The sequence below is a fragment of the Balaenoptera borealis genome (genome assembly GCF_965194805.1).
Source record: "Balaenoptera borealis genome assembly, chromosome: 18".
Classification (NCBI taxonomy): Eukaryota; Metazoa; Chordata; class Mammalia; order Artiodactyla; family Balaenopteridae; genus Balaenoptera; species Balaenoptera borealis.
The window spans coordinates 8214507-8231848 of NC_138877.1; the positions used below are offsets into that span (position 1 = coordinate 8214507).

The window sequence follows — 17342 nt, forward strand, 5'->3', positions numbered from 1 at the left end:
ATGGAAAATGGTTTCTTGTTCCCTTTACTCTTAAATTTTACTGTAGGCTCCCTTATGGACCTGAGGTTGGAATCCCAGGTGGGGAGGTGATATATCTCAGGCCTTGTTCAGGGGTGGAACTCGCTTCTCAAGTCTCAACTCCAAGATAAATATGTCGTTCCTGCCAAGCACTTAGCTTCCAGAAACACGGCCATGATGAAAATGCTTTGTGCAATGCAGTGCCAGAGGCACAACCAAACTTCAAAAGGGTATCGACTGCGTCGTGTTCAGGAAAAGTGTAGAAAAAGAAAAGCCCCTCGAAAAGAAAAACTAAAACATCCCACCACCTAAATTCATCCTGGGAAGAAGGAAAAGAAACTGAGCTGATCTCTTGGGGCACCACATTTGCTCCAAGAGGTCCTCTGTTCACATTGTGTTGGAGTGTGTGGACTTGTGTCCAGCCGTGTCCAAATCTACTCTTTGTAAACAGACAACTTCCAGGATTCTGGTTACCATCATGCCTCCTGAGCAAAAGAGGTAATGAAACATTTATATAATTATCACAAACTATATAATTATCACATGCCAATATATTTCATGTTTTTTAGATCATTTTTTTTTTGGGAAAAAGGGCAAGGGCCCTAGAGACAGATGGCTCGTTTCAAATTCTAGTGGAGTCTTTCTGACCTCCCTAAGCCTCAGTTTCCTCAGCTATAAAATAGAGGCAATAAGTAGCACCTACCTTAGAAAACTGTGGCAAGGGTTAAATGAGTCATTGCACAGGAAAATTCAGGACTCAGATTGGCACATACTGAATAGCCAATAAATATTAACACCTATTATGGTTTGATCATTCCCACCAGGAGTCAGAGTCTCAGGTTTTGTCTGGGACACATCAGTTTGTTTTGCAAAGACAGACTTTGCCCTGTAGCTAAAATTTCTGCCTCTCCTCTCAGCTAACACCTTTAAATGCATGTTTTTAAGGGCCTAGGCAAGAGGGTGAGCATGAGTCAGCTACCAAACATCAAATTAAAGTCAGTGGCATTTTGTCCATATATAAAAAGCAACACTTGTACTATGAAATGATATGGATTTTTAAGGAAGAATCATGCCAGGGGTCTCCATTCCAAACCTACTTAAAGATATGTCAAGCAGAGAAGCAACATACATCACCATTCAAAATCCCAAAAGTCACACTTTGCCAAAACTTCAAATTACTAAGGATGAGATTGGCACTATACTTCTAAAGACAGAAATCCTAAAGACAATGAACAACAACAACAAGAAAAAAGACACCTTACAAAGGAAAACCCAGCTCCTTTCATACCTGTCTGTAGCTGTCTGGGCTTGCTTAACATTGAAGGACTGTTTTTAAAAAAAAAAAAAAAAAAAAAAAAAGCCAAATCAGGTTTCATGAACTAATCTGTGTGGTTTACAAAAAGGTAATCATTTGGTTTGTCAAACAGTTGACAGCCCGACTTCCGATTTTAAATTTTGCCACCCTGAATTATTATCATCTTTAAAACGTTAGGAAAAGTAGACGCAAAGCCTTGCCCTTTTTTTTCTGGCCTCTCTTGTTTGCTTGCAGTGAGGCTCTATTTAATACCTTCAGAATTTGCTCTTGCCTTGAAGCAATAGACAAGTATGTGCTGCTCTGTTCTAAATATGGGAACCGCGAGTACAAATAGAAGATTGAAGATTTGCTTTGAAGCTGGATGTTGCCAATGCACAGCCTCTCCCAAATGCTGGGAGCAGGCAGCAGGGCCCTGCAGAGGGAGAGCTCCCTGCTTTTAACCATAACATATTAATTCTGGGCAGTGTTTGGTTAGACCGAAGGTCAGGAATCTGATTTTGACCTCAGTGCTCACAGGAATCCCATGGGAATCCTGAGAGTGGCTGAATGAGTACTGTAATATTACTAATAATTAATAATGATAATGTCCCAAGTTTCTTGTTTTAGTGCTTTTCACCTCCCAAAGGTTTCAAATCACTTCACAGACCCCTCGTTTCACTCCCTGTTGACCTGTAACCGAGTCAGGCACAGAATATTGCCCAGTTGTCAAGAATACAGCCACACTAAGCCTGTTTAAGCAGGAACTGAAGAAAGATAACCACTGAAAATTAAAGTGTAAATTTTAGGTAGGCAGGTTATAATTATCCACTTGAAATCAAGCCAAGAAATGAAATTTAATACCCTTCTTTTGTGAAAAGCACCCGGGCAGCTTTTCCTGACCATAAACAGAACTCAGATCTTCATCTCCTGTAACTCACCGTTTCTCAGCCTTGGCACTGTTGATGTTTGAGACTGGATCATTTTCTGTTGTGGGGTGGAGTGGCGTCTCGTGCGCTGTAGGGCGTTTAGCAGCAACCCTGGCCTCTACCCACTAAATGCCAGTAACACACACACATACACACACACACAGAGTTGTGACAATTGAAAATGTCTCCAGACATTGCCAGATGTCTCCTGGGGGGCAAAATTGCCCTCAATTGGGAACCACACTGCTCTAACTCAATACCTTAGCAAGGGAGGTTAGAAGCTACTGAATTCCCAGAACCTTTCGTTCCTCCAGATTGCTTAAAGGATTCCTTGTGAAAGAGGGACACTTACCTGCTTTTAGGATTCAGAGAAACTTCAATTATGAAATAGGACTCCGATTATGAAACAGAGACCTAAAATTAAGTAACCCCCCCCCAAAAAAATTTAAAGAAAATACACAACCCTAGACTATCAGATGCACCCTCCCCCGGGTAACAGGGGGTCTCTTCCTGGCATGTAATCTCCCCCAAAGGACTGTTGTAGGTTATAACAGGATAGCACTGCAACATCCAGACATCCACTGTTCCCACCCAGCTCTCAAACTTCCTCGGGTCGGAGTGCCTCTCTCTTCTGGAATCTACGGCCTCTGTCAAACTGCAGAACTGAGGCCTGCATCTAATTGCCTGCAGACACTGTGATAATCCCAGCCCCCCCCTCTCTGACCACACCCATGCCCTGCAGCTTCTCATCCTCCCCCAAGGCACCCAAAAAACCTCCTGGGACCTCAGCTCCAGGAGCGCTCCCTCACTGCCTGGTCCACATGCCCTCCACACCCCAGAAGACAGTGGGGATCTCAAATTTTCTCATTATAGTTTGTATCGTGAACCCCTTCCCTGCTCACATCTACAAAAATACATTTTGTACTTTTTAAACTTTTTATTTTGAACTAATTTTAGACTCACAGAACAGTTGCAAAAATGGTACAGAGATTTCCGTATATCCCTTTTTATGATCTGAATGCGGTGTCCCCCGGACCCCCCAAATTCATATGTTGAAACCCTATTGCCCAGTGTGATGGTATTAGGAGGTCAGGTTTGGGGAGATGCTTAGGTCATGAGGCTGGGACCCTCATGAATGAAATTAGTACCTTACAAAAGAGGCTCGAGAGCTCCCTATCGCCCCTAAGACACAGCAAGAAGGCAGCATTTATGAACCAGGAAGCGGGTTGTCACCACAGACTCTGTCGGCACCATGATTCTGCATTTCCAACCTCCAAAATGGTAAGAAAGAAATGTCTGCTGTTTATAAGCCACCCCGTCTGTGGCATTTAGTTATAGCAGCCAGTACAGACTAAGAGCTCCTCATCCAGCTTCCCCGAGTGTTAACATCTTACAGACCCATACTGCAATTGTCAAAACCGTCACTCGCAAAGCCTACTGGGGTCCCTGGGGAAGATAAGACGGCATCTAGGTGATAAGGTCTAAACTCTTCTTTTGCGCTTAGTGTAGTTTCACTTGCCTGTAGGGGGCCACGTGCAGAGGCATCGCACCTAACGAGTCGCATTAGGGTTCCCAGCGCAGGACTGCCCCATCAGACACTTCAGCTGCAGGCCGTGCGCAAAAGCACCCCACAAGACACCGCGATTCAAGATGGCGGAATCGGGCCGAGTGCAGAGAGGCTGCACCCAGCACTGGATCCGGAGCTGGAGCAGCACAGCTGCGCATGCGCCTGTCCCGCAATAACCCCGCCCCCTCCCTGCCGCCGGAGACCTTATAAAGCAGCCCCGCCCACGGCCTGTCCCGGGAGCACATCCTCCCTCTAGAGCCTGAGCTCCCACCTCCACGTTCCTCGATCACAGAATAAAATTTTCCACAGCATCTGAACTGAACTGGGTCTTGTTTTATTGGCTCAAACAACACCAGCCAGGAGAACCCTTGTTGGGGACCGATGTGAGAGAGAGCCAATAACAAAACCAGGAAATTAACATCAGTGCAATACTGTTATCCAAACTAAAGGCCCCAGTTTTCAACTAATGTCCCTTTTCTGTTCCGGGATCCTATCCAGGATCCCGAACGGCATTTAGTTATTTCTCCTCAGTCCCCTGAATCTGTGACAGCGCCTCAGCCTTCTCTTGACTTTTATGATCTTGACGCTTTTGAAGAATATTGATCAGTTTTTTTGTCAAGTCTCTCAATTTTGGTTTCTCTGATGTTTTTTCAAGTTGCCCGAACGTTATACATTTTTGGCAAGAATGACACAGAAATGATGTTGTCCCCCCCCCAAAAAAAACATATCAAACAGAAGTTTCACGAAACCCTATCTTTGCTATGTAAGATACACGCTGACATTTTCTATTACTCTTTGAAATGCTGGTTTCACACCCTTATTGCTTCACAGCCGTCTAATGGGTCAGAAAACACTGCCCTAGGCCAGCTCGTGTCTGAGACCTCCTCCTCCCAGTGGTTCTTTCTTGAATCTCTTTCCTTTCTTTGCCTCAGTGGCACCGCACTGACTGGGTTTTCCTTCTTCCTCACTGACCAGCTCTTCCCCGTAAGTTTTGTCCCACCCCCATCCCCGTGTCCTAGATGGTGGCGATGGGTGTACAACACCGTGAATGTTCTATCTGAACATATGTCACTAGGCTTATTTCCTCTGTGAGCTGACCCACTCCTTCCGTTGCAGCTCCACACAGGTTTGCCCACCCCGGCTCTCCCACCTGTGTTCCAGGCTCTGCCTTCCCGCTGCCTCCAGGAATTTCCATGTGGGTGTCCTGCCCTCACATCAACGGGACCAAAATAACATTTACTCAGCACTCTCTCCCTCACAAACTGGATCCCCTTCCCTCCAGCCTATGCCTGTCAGCGTTACGCCCTTATTCCTACTTACTTATTGGCAAGAAGCCCGGCTTTCACTGTCTGGCACCGGGACGGCCACCCAGCCGGCTCCTTTATTCTCCATTTCCTAATCCAGGGGTTCTCAAACTTTAGAGAACACCACAATCACCTAGAGGGCTTGTTAAAAACTGATTGCTGGGGCCCACCCCCAGAGACTGTAATTCAGTGTCCAGGGTGGGACCCCCAAATCTGCATTTCTAACGAGTTCCCAGGAGAGGGTGATGCCGCTTTGAGAACCATCGCTCTAACCATCCCAAGTAGGAATTCCAGACTCATTTTGCACTTCCGGGACCGCAGGGAACCCGCGGCGGCGCGCACCATTCCACCTGCCCTGCCCAGCCCGGAGCAGCTCACCCTAAGCCACTGTTTTCCCGACATGGAAGGCCTAATCCATCCCCTTGCCTTACAAGGACTCAAATCTCCCTCATTCTGAGGGGATTCGCTCCAGACCAGCAGCCCCAAGATTTTTTTTCTTCTCCAGCCTTCGTGGAGTTGTTTCTCTTAGGACTCGGTGGCAAGGAAAGTAGCGATTACCGTCGCAAGGTTAGTCCTGCCTCTCCAACTAGGTCCCAGGCTCGTAGTAAGTCGTTCTTCCTCTGTGCTCACTGCAGTTTGTTTGCTTCTCTCATTGCGATTTCTAGTACATCCCGTTTTCACCTTGCACACCCTCCCATACACGCGCGGGCACACGCACGCACACACACACAGAGGTACAGGCACTGGTTTAGGACTCTGCCTGAAGCAGAGCGTGGGCAACTGCTTGCCCGAGAGCCGTCTTGCTAGCCTCCGTGAACTTGAAAGAAACAGAGTGAGGCCTTGCCCTGCCTTTCAAGGACCCGCTGCTTGCGGACGGCGGCTCTCGGGTTCTCTCCGCCCGGGGGCTCTGCGAACAGTCGGTGCGAGGGGCCTGGGTGGCGGGAGACGTCGAGAGGAACCGAGGCAAGGGGACATTTGGGCTGCCCTACACGGGAACACATGTCTTTTAAAATCTTTTGGAGGGCGTCCAAAGAAGAGATCACGTTGAGCCCTTGGAGGTGGAATCAAGACCTGGCTCGCGAAGGACACGAACGCCCCGTGCCGCGCGGACCCTCCCCGGCTCGCCGGCTCGCCGGCTCCCGGGGCGCAGCCTGCGCGGCGGAGGGCGGAGCCGCAGCGCCGCGTCCCGCCGGCAGGGGTCTCCGTCCTGGCTCCGGAGCCGACGAGGAACTCACCAAATGGAGGCGTGGGGGAGGGAGCGCGGCGGGGCGGAGAGCCGCGCCTGCCGCTGCCGCCGCCGCAGTTCTTCAGCCCTCACCTTTGAGACACTTGGTGGCCGCGCGGATCCGGCAGGAGTCGGAGCAGTGACCTTGTCACGTGGGGGAGGAAATGCCTTCCTCGCCTCCCAACCTGCCGGCTCTGGTTCTGGGGCTTTTCTGGCGTGATGAGCGAGGCCGGGAACGCCCGCTCACCGCGGCAACCCAAGGCCGGCGGTCCGTGGGGGACCGTGACCCTGGGAAGTCTCGTCCCAGGTTTCTCTTCACCTTCCCAGAGAGCGGTAGGAAAAGGGCTGCTACCCCAACATCTTTGCCCTTCAGGGCGATTCCGTTTCCTAACGTGCCTCTTTTGAAAGAGGCCCATTTAGTCGGTAATAACAGCAGCCGAGTAGGCACGAGTCGGGCCAGTAGCGATAACTTTATTTTAACAAGTGCTCGTGGGTCATCTCCGGGTGCCAGGCACTGTACCCCGAGATTCAATGGTGAGCAAGGACTCAGACCCTGTCCTCACTACCCGGACCGCCAAAGAACTGAGTTTTCAGGTGACCAGATGGGCTTCTGGTGCCCATTACCTGAACATCCAAGACCACATGGCGGAAGAAAACCCTCCCTCAAACCCAAGCGCGCAGTCTGTGCCACCGTTCGAAGCGGGTTCGTTCAGGCTTGCGTTAACTTTTTGGACCTTTTCACTTCATTTAACAGTAACGTGCAAAAAACCTTCACTGACGGCTGCCTTCGGGGCTGGGCCGTGCTGGGTGCTGGGGACGCAGTGGGGAACAAGATGTGTCCGTGTCCTGGGGAGCGAGAAGCCCAGTGCAGGTAGTGGGCGGGTAAAGCATAAACAAGAAATTGCAGTGTGGCTGGGACCCTGGTCCACTAGTTGTCTGGATTCCACTGATCTATTCTATAGGGCACAAGAGGGACCAGGAGAGAGAGGTCCCGCCCACACTGCTGGGTCAGACCCAAAGCCCAGCCCCAATGATGAAGAGTCCCTTAGGAAAGCCACCATCTGGTGCCGAGGCCCAGGGAAACATCAGTTGTCCTGTATCCCCGGACCAAGTAACAGGAGCATCCTAATTTCTGACCCTGGGGTTGCTCTGGCTTCACTGATCTCATTTCCCTTCAAATTCATTTCCTGGGAAGTTCCTCAGGAACTAGTATCCAGCAACCAAATACTCTGCTTCCCATCTCATGAAACTGTGCTCTAGAATCTGGCTGATGCTGGGAGAGAAAGAAGGTTCACTCTTTATTTATTTATATTTTAAAATTTATTTGTTTGTTTGTTTTTTGGCTGCACCCCGCGGCTTGTGGGATCCTAGTTCCCAGACCAGGGACTGAACCCAGGCCCTCTGCCCTGAGAGCACACAGAGCCCTAACCACTGGATCGCCAAGGAATTCCCAAGGTTCACTCTTTATATAGCTTTCATATAGCTCAGTTTCTGCTGCTGTTGTTTTAATGTGCTGAAATTATGTTTGGGCTTTCTTGTTCGCTTTTTGAAATAAGTTTTAAAAATTCAGACTTCCAGGAAAGACCTTCTTTTCTACATATTAGGTTAACAGAACACTAGCTGTGTGGTTCCAACCTCCAACGTTTCTAGGCAGCAAAAATCTCATCGCGTAGCCAGAGAAACAGTCACAAATTCCCATGACACACTTTCAGGCCGTATCTCTCTGCTCTGGGCCTGCTTCAGGACTGTGGGAGTAAGGCAGTGCTACAGAGATTAGCTAGGAGGCACTTGGAATCTCTCCACACTGATATTTTGTGCTTTTTCCCCGAGTGAGAAACACAGAGTCCTCTACAAGCACTGTTATGTTTTTTTGTTTGTTTTAATTTATAAAAATACACAGACCTCTATGTTCTGTGTTCTCTGAGCTCTGTGTTAATACACAGCATTTAGTGCTATAAGAAAGAAAACTGCCTTGTTGAAAAAGCAAAGCAGAGTCTTGTTTACTCTTGTCTGTCTGTCCACACCAGGATAATTCCTGCCTGACTACCTAAAGTGCCCGAGCAGTTACAAAGGGATAATTCACTTCCTTTCTCAGCTGTTGAGTGCTAAAATCATTCTCCTTGGGAGAGATGCCATGTCTTATCTAGAAAGATACTCAGAAAGCAAAGTTTATGATTATTTATAAGTGTGGTAAGCACATCAGACATGTGAATAAGAAAAATTAGGTACATTCTGATGATTCTTAGGATGCCCTCAGAGAATGACACACATTTCCCATGAAATCAAAGTCTTTCTCCTCTAAATCTCACATATTCTGTTCTGTGTTTCTGAAAATGGGCATCATTTCTACAAACTGAATCCCATTATCACATGCAAAACACTAAAAATGTGTTCACATAGAAAAACTATTTCAGTAGACTAAATTCAAAATTGTTTTAACGAGAAAGAGGTGGGCTGACCTGCGACAATCTCACAAAATTTGGGAATGGAAAAAAAGTCTTCAGTACTAGCGAATTCAACTTCCAAACAATATCCCTGGCAAGTAGCCTCCTCACACCTGAGGACACACGCCTAGTGGCAGGGATGCTCCCAGAGGCCCACCCTTTCCAACTCTTGGAAACAGTTCTTTACCCGGAGCCTGAGATTCCTGAAGCTCCCTTCCTCGGTGCCCACTCGCCACTCTAGCCCGGCCACATGGGAAAAGCCTCATCCACGAAGTAGCTCCTTCAGTGTCTGAGTAGCTCTCAGAGGTTTTACTCTTGTAGGTTTGCAATAGGGCCTCGTTGTACTCATTGAGTCTGTTAAAAATTGCTCATTGAGGTGTCTGGGGGGCGGGGGGGGGGGATGGAAGAGGGAGCCGGACAAGGCCCCAGCCCTCCTGGTTCTCGTCTTCTATTGAGGAAGACAGAAAATAAACAGTTAAACAAGTAAATGGATAATATTATGTCAGGTAATGATAAAAACACTGAAGGAAAAGCAAGTTCAGAGACTGGGAAAGGGGAGTGCCTTTCCCCTAGGCTGGGAGGCAAGGGAGCCCTAATGAGGAGATGACATTTGAGCAAAGACCTGAGTGAATTGAGGGGATGAGCCATGTGAATGGGGGGAGGGGAGGGAGTGAAGGCCCTGCAATGATATATGTGTGATGTTTGAGGAATATCAAGGAGGTCAGCAAGACAGTAAGGGGAAGTGAGACAGTAAGTAGGAAGTGAGGTTTGAGAGGCAGCCAGGAGTCCTGTGGCCTCGACAGGGCCTCACTCTGCAGGGTTGAGAGCAGGGATGTGATGTGATCTCAAGACCCTTCCCATCTTAGTTGCTGCCTTCTCTATTTTTCTGGCTGGCCAAAGTCTCTGTAAAAGGTGGTAACCCAGACTTGCCTCCAACATTCCAGGTGAGGCCTAACTTGCAGAGTACAGCAGGACCATCCCCTCCTTTATTCTGGACATAATATTCCTATTAATACAATCTGAGACCTCTGAGATGGCATTTTAGGAAGCAATTTATTGAGTTTGCTGTTTTCTTTTGCACATCATACTTTTTTTCTCTTTCTTTTTCTTTTTCTTTCTTTCTTCCCTCCCTCCTTTCTTTCTTTTCTTCCTTCCTTCCTTTCTTCCTTCCTTCCTTTCTTCCTTTCTCTCTTTCTCTCTCTCTTTCTTTCTTTCTTTCTTCCTTTCTTCACATTATACTCTTAAACCACATGCCCCACCTGAGTTTCTTCCCCACCGTCACCCTCGTCCCCCCCTGGCCTAATACCTACTGTTACCATGGAGCTTAAGGAAACATCCTAGAGCCAAGTGGGAGCCTACTCAGAACAAGGTCTTTACAGACACATTTTTGTATTTGCCTCATCCTGGTTCCATTTAACATGTCAGGTTCCAAACATCCTAGACTTGTCTGGATGGCTTTTGGGGGCTCAGTGGTGGATACTTTCCTCTTAAATTCTGTCTTATTAGACTGGGCACATTGTTTCAGTTTTTAAAAATATTTTTGGACCCTGGTTCTAGCATCTTAATGTATAAGCTATTCCTCCCATCTTTGCCGTCAACAGATTTCTTCAGGATATCACTTATAACAACGTTGTATAGAGGGCAGCTGAAGATAGAGCCCTGTGGCAAGTCAACAGAGACCTCCGTCAAAGTTGGAATGGATCCATTACCAAGACTTTTGGTAAGTGATTGTTCAACCAGCTGCAAATCACTCTAATTTGCCCTATATCTACCCTACATCTCTTCATTAATCAACGAGGACACAATAAAAGATTTTTGTCTAAGATACTAAGACGTACACGCACTGTCTTGACCTTCCAGCCCAACCATGCTATAAAACAAAGAAATGAACTTATACCTCACAGTTCTTATTTGCTTTGCCACCTCTCTTACCAACTCCGGACTTTTCCTCCTGGCATGAGGCTCACCTAACATCAGACACAGGCCATACCTAGAAGCTTACTTCCTTCTTTTTTACTGTAACTGTACACTGTAGTTTTGTCTTCCTAAATGCATTATACATGTTACTGAAAAGCTGTGATAATTTGAATCATATTCTAAGTATACAATGAACTGTTCATTCCATCAATAAAGGTATTGATCATTCCCTTGATAAGTCCAATATTTCCAAAAAGAAAACTCTTTTTGAAATACAAGTATAATACTTTCTAATATAGATTTTTGTTTACCTGTACTGAATTTTCTCAAAACGTATCATACCTTCCAAGACAATAATAACAGACCAGGGCTGCTGTAACTTGAATCACCCGTAAATCCAATACCTGGCACATGATGTCCTCCTGCCAGGAAATTCTTTAGCCTCAAATCTTCAGACTCAGTAAAATAAATAGTATTTCTTTTAATTGGTAGTTCATGTGAAGATAAACAAAAGCAGTTTCCATCTGGTTTTACATTGATCCTGAATTATTTTCAAGTCAACCTTGTGCCCCTTTTGCAAACTAGATCACAAATCTCCACGAGGGCAGGGAGATTGCCCTTTACTGCCTTCACAGAGTCAGGCAGCACACCTGGAACATACATAACAAGGGCTCAATAAATGTTTCTTGAATAGATAAAATGAGCAATAAACAAATGTATGTTTACAAAAATAATACTTTATTCATAAAACGATTTTAGTTTTGCCAAGGATCAAACAGAGACATGCCCAATGCCTTCTAAAATGGAATTTTGGGGGCAAAAATCACCATCTCAGGTACATAAATAATAGTGAGATTCTCGATAGCAATTCTCGCACATTTTGGTCTCAGGACTCCTTTAACACTGTTAAAAATTATTGAGAACCCCAGAGTTTTTGCTTATATAGGATATATCCATCAACACTTACCATATTAAAAATTAAAATTTATTAATTCATTTAAAATAATAGCATTGACTCAAAATAGATCAACATAATTAATGGTTTGTGAAAATACATTTTACATAATAAAAATAAATTAGTGAGAAGAGTGATATTATTTTAAATTTCTGTAAATCTTTTGAATGTCTAGCTTAGTAGAAGACAGCTGGATTCTCATACCTGCTTTTGCATGCAATCTGTGGGCATGTTACATGACATGTAGCCTTTAGAACATGGGTCCCCAACCCCTGGGCCAGGCCACACAGCGGAGGTGAGCGGCCTGCGAGCGAAGCTTCATCTGTATTTACAGTGGCTCCCCATCGGTCGCATTACCGCCTGAGCTCCGCCCCCATCAGCATTATGGTGAGTTGTATAATTATTTCATTATATATTACAAGGTAATAATAATAGAAATAAAGTGCACAATAAATGTAATGTACTTGAATCATCCCAAAACCATCCACCCCCCCACCGGTCCGTGGAAAAATTGTCTTCCACGCAACCGGTCCTTGGTGCCAAAAAGGTTGGGGACAGCTGCTCTAGAAAACTCCACTGTACACTCATAAGAATGAGACTAAAAGAGGCAAACAGTGTCTTGATTTTATTATGAAAATAGTTTTGATCTATGGAACCCCCTTGAAAGGGTTTTGAGGACCCCAGGAGGCCCTGGACTATATTCTGAGATCCACTATTCTAGATGTTTCCACTATTCTAGATGTTTCCATCTAGATGTTATTCTAGATGCTTAAATAATAATAGCCACTCAATTCATAAATTTTCTTCTTTCTCTTGAATATTAGAAAGTTCAGAGCCAAGTTGAGTAATCAGTTCAGGCCAGGAATTAGAGTTTGTCCATCTCGGCCACTCTGCTCAACTGCAACCTGTTTGCTACTTGACTTTTACATCTTTTTAATGTTAATGGTTTTTTGTCATATTTCTCCTATTTTTATTAGAATTTGCTCCAATCCTTTCTGGAAGTAGGTTGGATGTTTTAAAATGTAGGTATGGACTTCCCTGGTGGTGCAGTGGTTAAGAATCTGCCTGCCAATGCAGGGGACACGGGTTTGAGCCCTGGTCACGGAAGGTCCCACATGCCACAGAGCAACTAAGCCAGTGCGCCACAGCTACTGAGCCCGCGCACCTAGAGCCCGTGCTCCGCCACAAAAGAAGCCACCGCAATGAGAAGCCCGCGCACCGCAACGAAGAGTAGCCCCTGCTCGCCGCAACTAGAGAAAGCCCGCACGCAGCAACGAAGACTCAACACAGCCAAAAATAATAAATAAAGAAAATAAATTAAAAAGAAAAAAAATGCATTTTTAAAAAGTACTCTTAAAAATAATAATAATAATAAATAAATAAGTAAAAATGTAGGTATGTGTACGTGTATGTATATGTTAGGTTGGCCAAAAAGTTCGTTTGGGGCTTTTGTAACATTGTGCGGAAAACCCCAAATGAACTTTTTGGCCAACCCAATATATACATACGCACATACCTATATATATCAACCATACAAATTTAATATTACACCTTTATTTCATTCTCAGTATCTATCCAGCTAACACCCTTCAACAGGACGAAAATATATATGATAACCACATAAAGGATTAAGACCTTCCTCAGGTTGATTGAATGGGCTTTCTTAGAGTCCAGAGGACAGGGGTTGAACTGCAAGGAAACAGCTCTCTAAAAAGACAGAGTTACATGATAGAGAATTTGTCACTCAAGAATTTAGGCAAATTAAGTCTCTAGAGTGTCTGATTTATCCCAGACTCCCACCTGCATCTACCACTTTTCTATATCAATGGCTAATTGGATCGAAGCCTAGGATAGTCACCCATGGGAAATGTCTGCCCACCGCACTTCATTCTCCTGTCAGGGAGAACCGCCCCTCAGTCTGCCTTGGGGCACCCTACCTGCGGCCACCTTGTTTGGATCAGGTTGTGTACCTGCCTCAGGCTGGGCCAACCACATTCTCCCTCCTGGGAATTCGGTATTGGGCTGAGGACGGCCAGTCGCCTGGCTAATCTCTGCAGGAGAGGAGATGTAAGCGTGGCAATCATAGCAGATCATCTCCTCCCCAGTCCAGCTGCCCACCAAGAAGAAGAAAGTCGATCGCAGAGCGAGACGGGAAGCAGAGACAAAGCTGGAGAGGGGTCCTGCCTCGGTGCCTGGCAGCCATCCGTCCTTGGACTTGATGACACACGGCTTCGTCTACACACTTCCCTGCACGCTTCAGCCAGCTCAAGTTGATGACTTGCAACCCAAAGGTGTTAACTGAGGCAAAGACAAAGCCAGAACCATCTGTGGGTTTTTTTTGACAGCCGAGTCCCTTAAAGGATTCTGGAGAGCACTGCAGGCCCTAAATACACATTTGCTCTTTGAAGGCTTCCACTGGGCAAAAGCATCTTTCCATCCAAGGCCAATGAGATTAGGAATTGGCATTTCCTCCAGCCTTACATTCCCGGAGGGCAAATGTACAGATGACTGGAGTTGGCAGTTGACTCTGTGGGTTAGTATTTGCTGAGGGCACACACCCAGGGACTCGAGCGACAGAATCCCCAGGCGCCAGCCAGCAGGCTGGCTGCTTTGCTTCCAACCACCTGCCTGTTCTCCCTCCTCTCAATCAGCACTCACCAGAGCCCTGACCCTCAATGACCGGCAGGATGACCCACTTTTTAAAATGCCAATTTTTAGCAGCTGGAAACAATAAACGTAGAGGGAGGTGAAGATGCCGGAGGAAGGATTTCTCTTTGCCTGTTTTCAAAAGTCGAAAGATGCCCTAGGACTAGGGAACAGCAAGGATGGAGTGCAAAGGTCACAGAATGCTGGTGCAACTCCTGCCTCGGAGCCGCTGTGGGACCGTCAGTTAGTCCACACACCTCCCTGGGCCTCGGCTTTTACAGCCGCGGAATGAGGAGGTAGAAGTAGATGGTCTTTAATATCCCTTTCATCTTCCACTTTCTATAATCTTTGTAAGCTGGAAAGATTTACACAGAACTTCGTCTTGATTTTATTACTTGTAGTTCATCTTCTTGTGACAGAGCCGGCGGCAGAGCCGGCGTGCAGAAGTAAGTGGCTCTCTCTCTGGGATGATTTAAGAGGTGCTGAAAACCCCAAGTACCTCCCTCACTGTTCTGCCACAGCAAAGGCCTGAAGCTTCCCTGTCCCAGAGCCAGCCCTGGCATCCAAGTATTGTCTGTCGATGGTCCTGGTGAAAAGGCAAACACCTACATTGCCCACTGTTTCTCACGGAGCAGATTAGCCTGGACTTGCCTCTGGATTCCCTAGGAAAGGTACTAGGAATGGGATCCAGCAGAGGCACCATGGCCGGGAAGGGTCTGGGGCCCAGGGCACGGCGGTGGCAGACACGCCCGGGCAGTCAAGGGTACAGGGGAGCCCACGAGCAGCAAAGGCTCCAAGGCCAGATGAGGAAGCGGCTCTGAGCCAACTGTCCTTGCAAAGGGAGGTGGGTTGTCAGATTCATTTGACTCCCCTGATTCTCTTCTCCTCTTCAGGGTGCCTGGCAGGAAGCAGGAGATTCTCTGACCACCCTCCAGGGGTCCCTCCTCAACACAAGGAAAGCCTGCCCCTAGGCCCCCACAGGCTGTCATGAAAAAAGACTAGGGAAGTTGACCACCTGGAGGCAATAGCCCGATTCTGCTGGGGAGCAGCTGCCCAGATCCACCGAGGCCCCTCGCATTGCCGGGGTTCACGACTACTGCCACAGCCGGCCCGGGCACCGGCTTCCTTCCTCTCCTGGCTGTCTGCCTAAGGAGCCGCAGGCCCACCACGGCACCCACCCACCCCAAAAACAAGGCTTGGGTGTCAGGTTGTACTAATTCTCATTTCTGGTGGCTTCAGCTCTTAACCTGTAGAAAAGGAGAAAGGATAACCAGGAGGAGAACTTCCTAGTGCTCCTATGGGGGATTTAGTCAACATGGGAGCTGTATGAGGTTTAGGAATAAATGAAACATCAGCTAGCACCCTGAGGTATTATTCTACAACACAGCATCTTAAACACCGATTCCCCTGCACTGTATTGAAACGTGTGTCAAACATGTTCCCTTGGACTTTCTTGGAAGGCTAGACTTGTCAAATCTTTACCTCGTTTTGGGGTGACGATTAGGGTGTGTTCTGGTGACTGATGAATGTGTAGATACTAAGTAGAAGTAAAAATAGCAACTGAAGCCAAAACCATCCTTAGTGGTATCTTGAAATCTTCTGAAAAGAAACTACTATCCAAGAGCCTAAGTGAACCAGGTGTATTTTGTATTTGCTGGGAATAAACAGGAAAGGGGCACACATACTTGGGGGACCACAAATGTCCCATCACCATCACTACCCATCTCCTTAGTCTCCAGAGTAAACAGTTTGTAAAATACCAAAGGGGCCAAAGTCCCAGTTTTTCCCAGGGGTTCTTCATGGTCCAGCAGAACTTTCTGGGTATGTTGCAAGAGTGCCATTAAACCTTCAAGTTTAACTTGCCTTGCTGGTCTCCCCGCCCTCACTATCATAGATTTCCTTTGTAGGAGAATGGGAATTGGGGGGATTTAAAAACTCTTATTGGATAGTCCAGCAATTATGCACCGGGGATATGGGCCTAGGGCCCAGGGAATCTCCCTAATGAGCCACAAGGAGACTCGGGTTGACTGGAGACAACAGCTCCTTAAGCACTCCCTCTGGAGAGAGTCTAGGAATTCAGATTCCTGCTAATGAAAGGCCTCCTCAACATCCTGAGGGGTAAAGATGCACTGATTATGTCCATTGTGAAATACAAGTCTGGATGAATTCTGAGCACATACCTACCTGCAAATCTACCTGCCTGTGCTCCAGACAAGGCATGGATTCAATCGGTGCTAAAGCTAAGCCATTTGTCTGAACCAGCAAATACTAGGTCACAGTAGAATAGGGGTTTGGAGTCAGAGAGATGTAGGTTTGAGTCCTGGGTCGGCCACTAAGAGCTGTGTGGCGGTGGCCGAGTCACTTAGCCTGTCCCTGCCTCAGTGTCCTCCTGTGCAAATGGGAATAAAACAGACTCACGCGATCTGATCTGGATCTACTGAGCCTGAAGAAGTGGGAAACAAGACTGTGTGGCCTCATTTCGGGCAGCAGAAATACCACACACTTCTCTGCCTGGGAATCCGTTGTCCGGCCACCTTGTCTTTGCACCCACCCACCTCTGCGCGGAATCCGACGATGCAATTCCGCCCTAAAGGACCCTCCATCCCCAGCCCACCGGCGCCAACCTGCTCCCCGGCTCTCGCGCCACCCCCTCGCCTCTCTCCCTCTCGGTGCCATTCGGCTGCCTCGTTTTCTTCTCTAAAACAGAAAGGATTGCCGCTCTTTAATCCGTGCTCAACTTCAGGGGCAGAATCGTCGTGAAAGTGAGCAGACAAGCGGAGGGCGCTGCCACCCGCCCTTGTGTGAATGCCGCGCTTTCCGGGCGCTGACGGGCCGGGCCCGAGGGCGGCCCAGGCGCTGGAGCTGCCAGCAAACTTTCCCGTCTGAATTCCAGATCGAGAGCCTGGGAACCACACTCTGCCCAGACGTGTGTGCGACGCCGAAACCAGGGAGCCGCCCGCAGCCCTGGGGGCCGGGGGAGGGGAGAGAAGGGGAAAGGGATGGGGTGGGAGGAGGCGGAGGAAGGAGGAGGTGGGAGGTGAGAGGA

General features: G+C 47.3%; 1 long non-coding RNA gene across 2 annotated transcripts in view; it reads right to left on the reverse strand.

Moving 5' to 3' along the window:
* LOC309615511 overlaps positions 1 to 17218 on the reverse strand; it is a 94199-nt gene extending 76981 nt beyond the window's left edge. For both annotated transcript variants that reach the window (XR_014236891.1, XR_014236892.1), the window contains exon 1: positions 6345 to 17218. This is a non-coding gene — a long non-coding RNA (uncharacterized lncRNA). The remainder of the gene's footprint in view (positions 1 to 6344) is intronic.
* Positions 17219 to 17342: the final 124 nt, after the last annotated feature.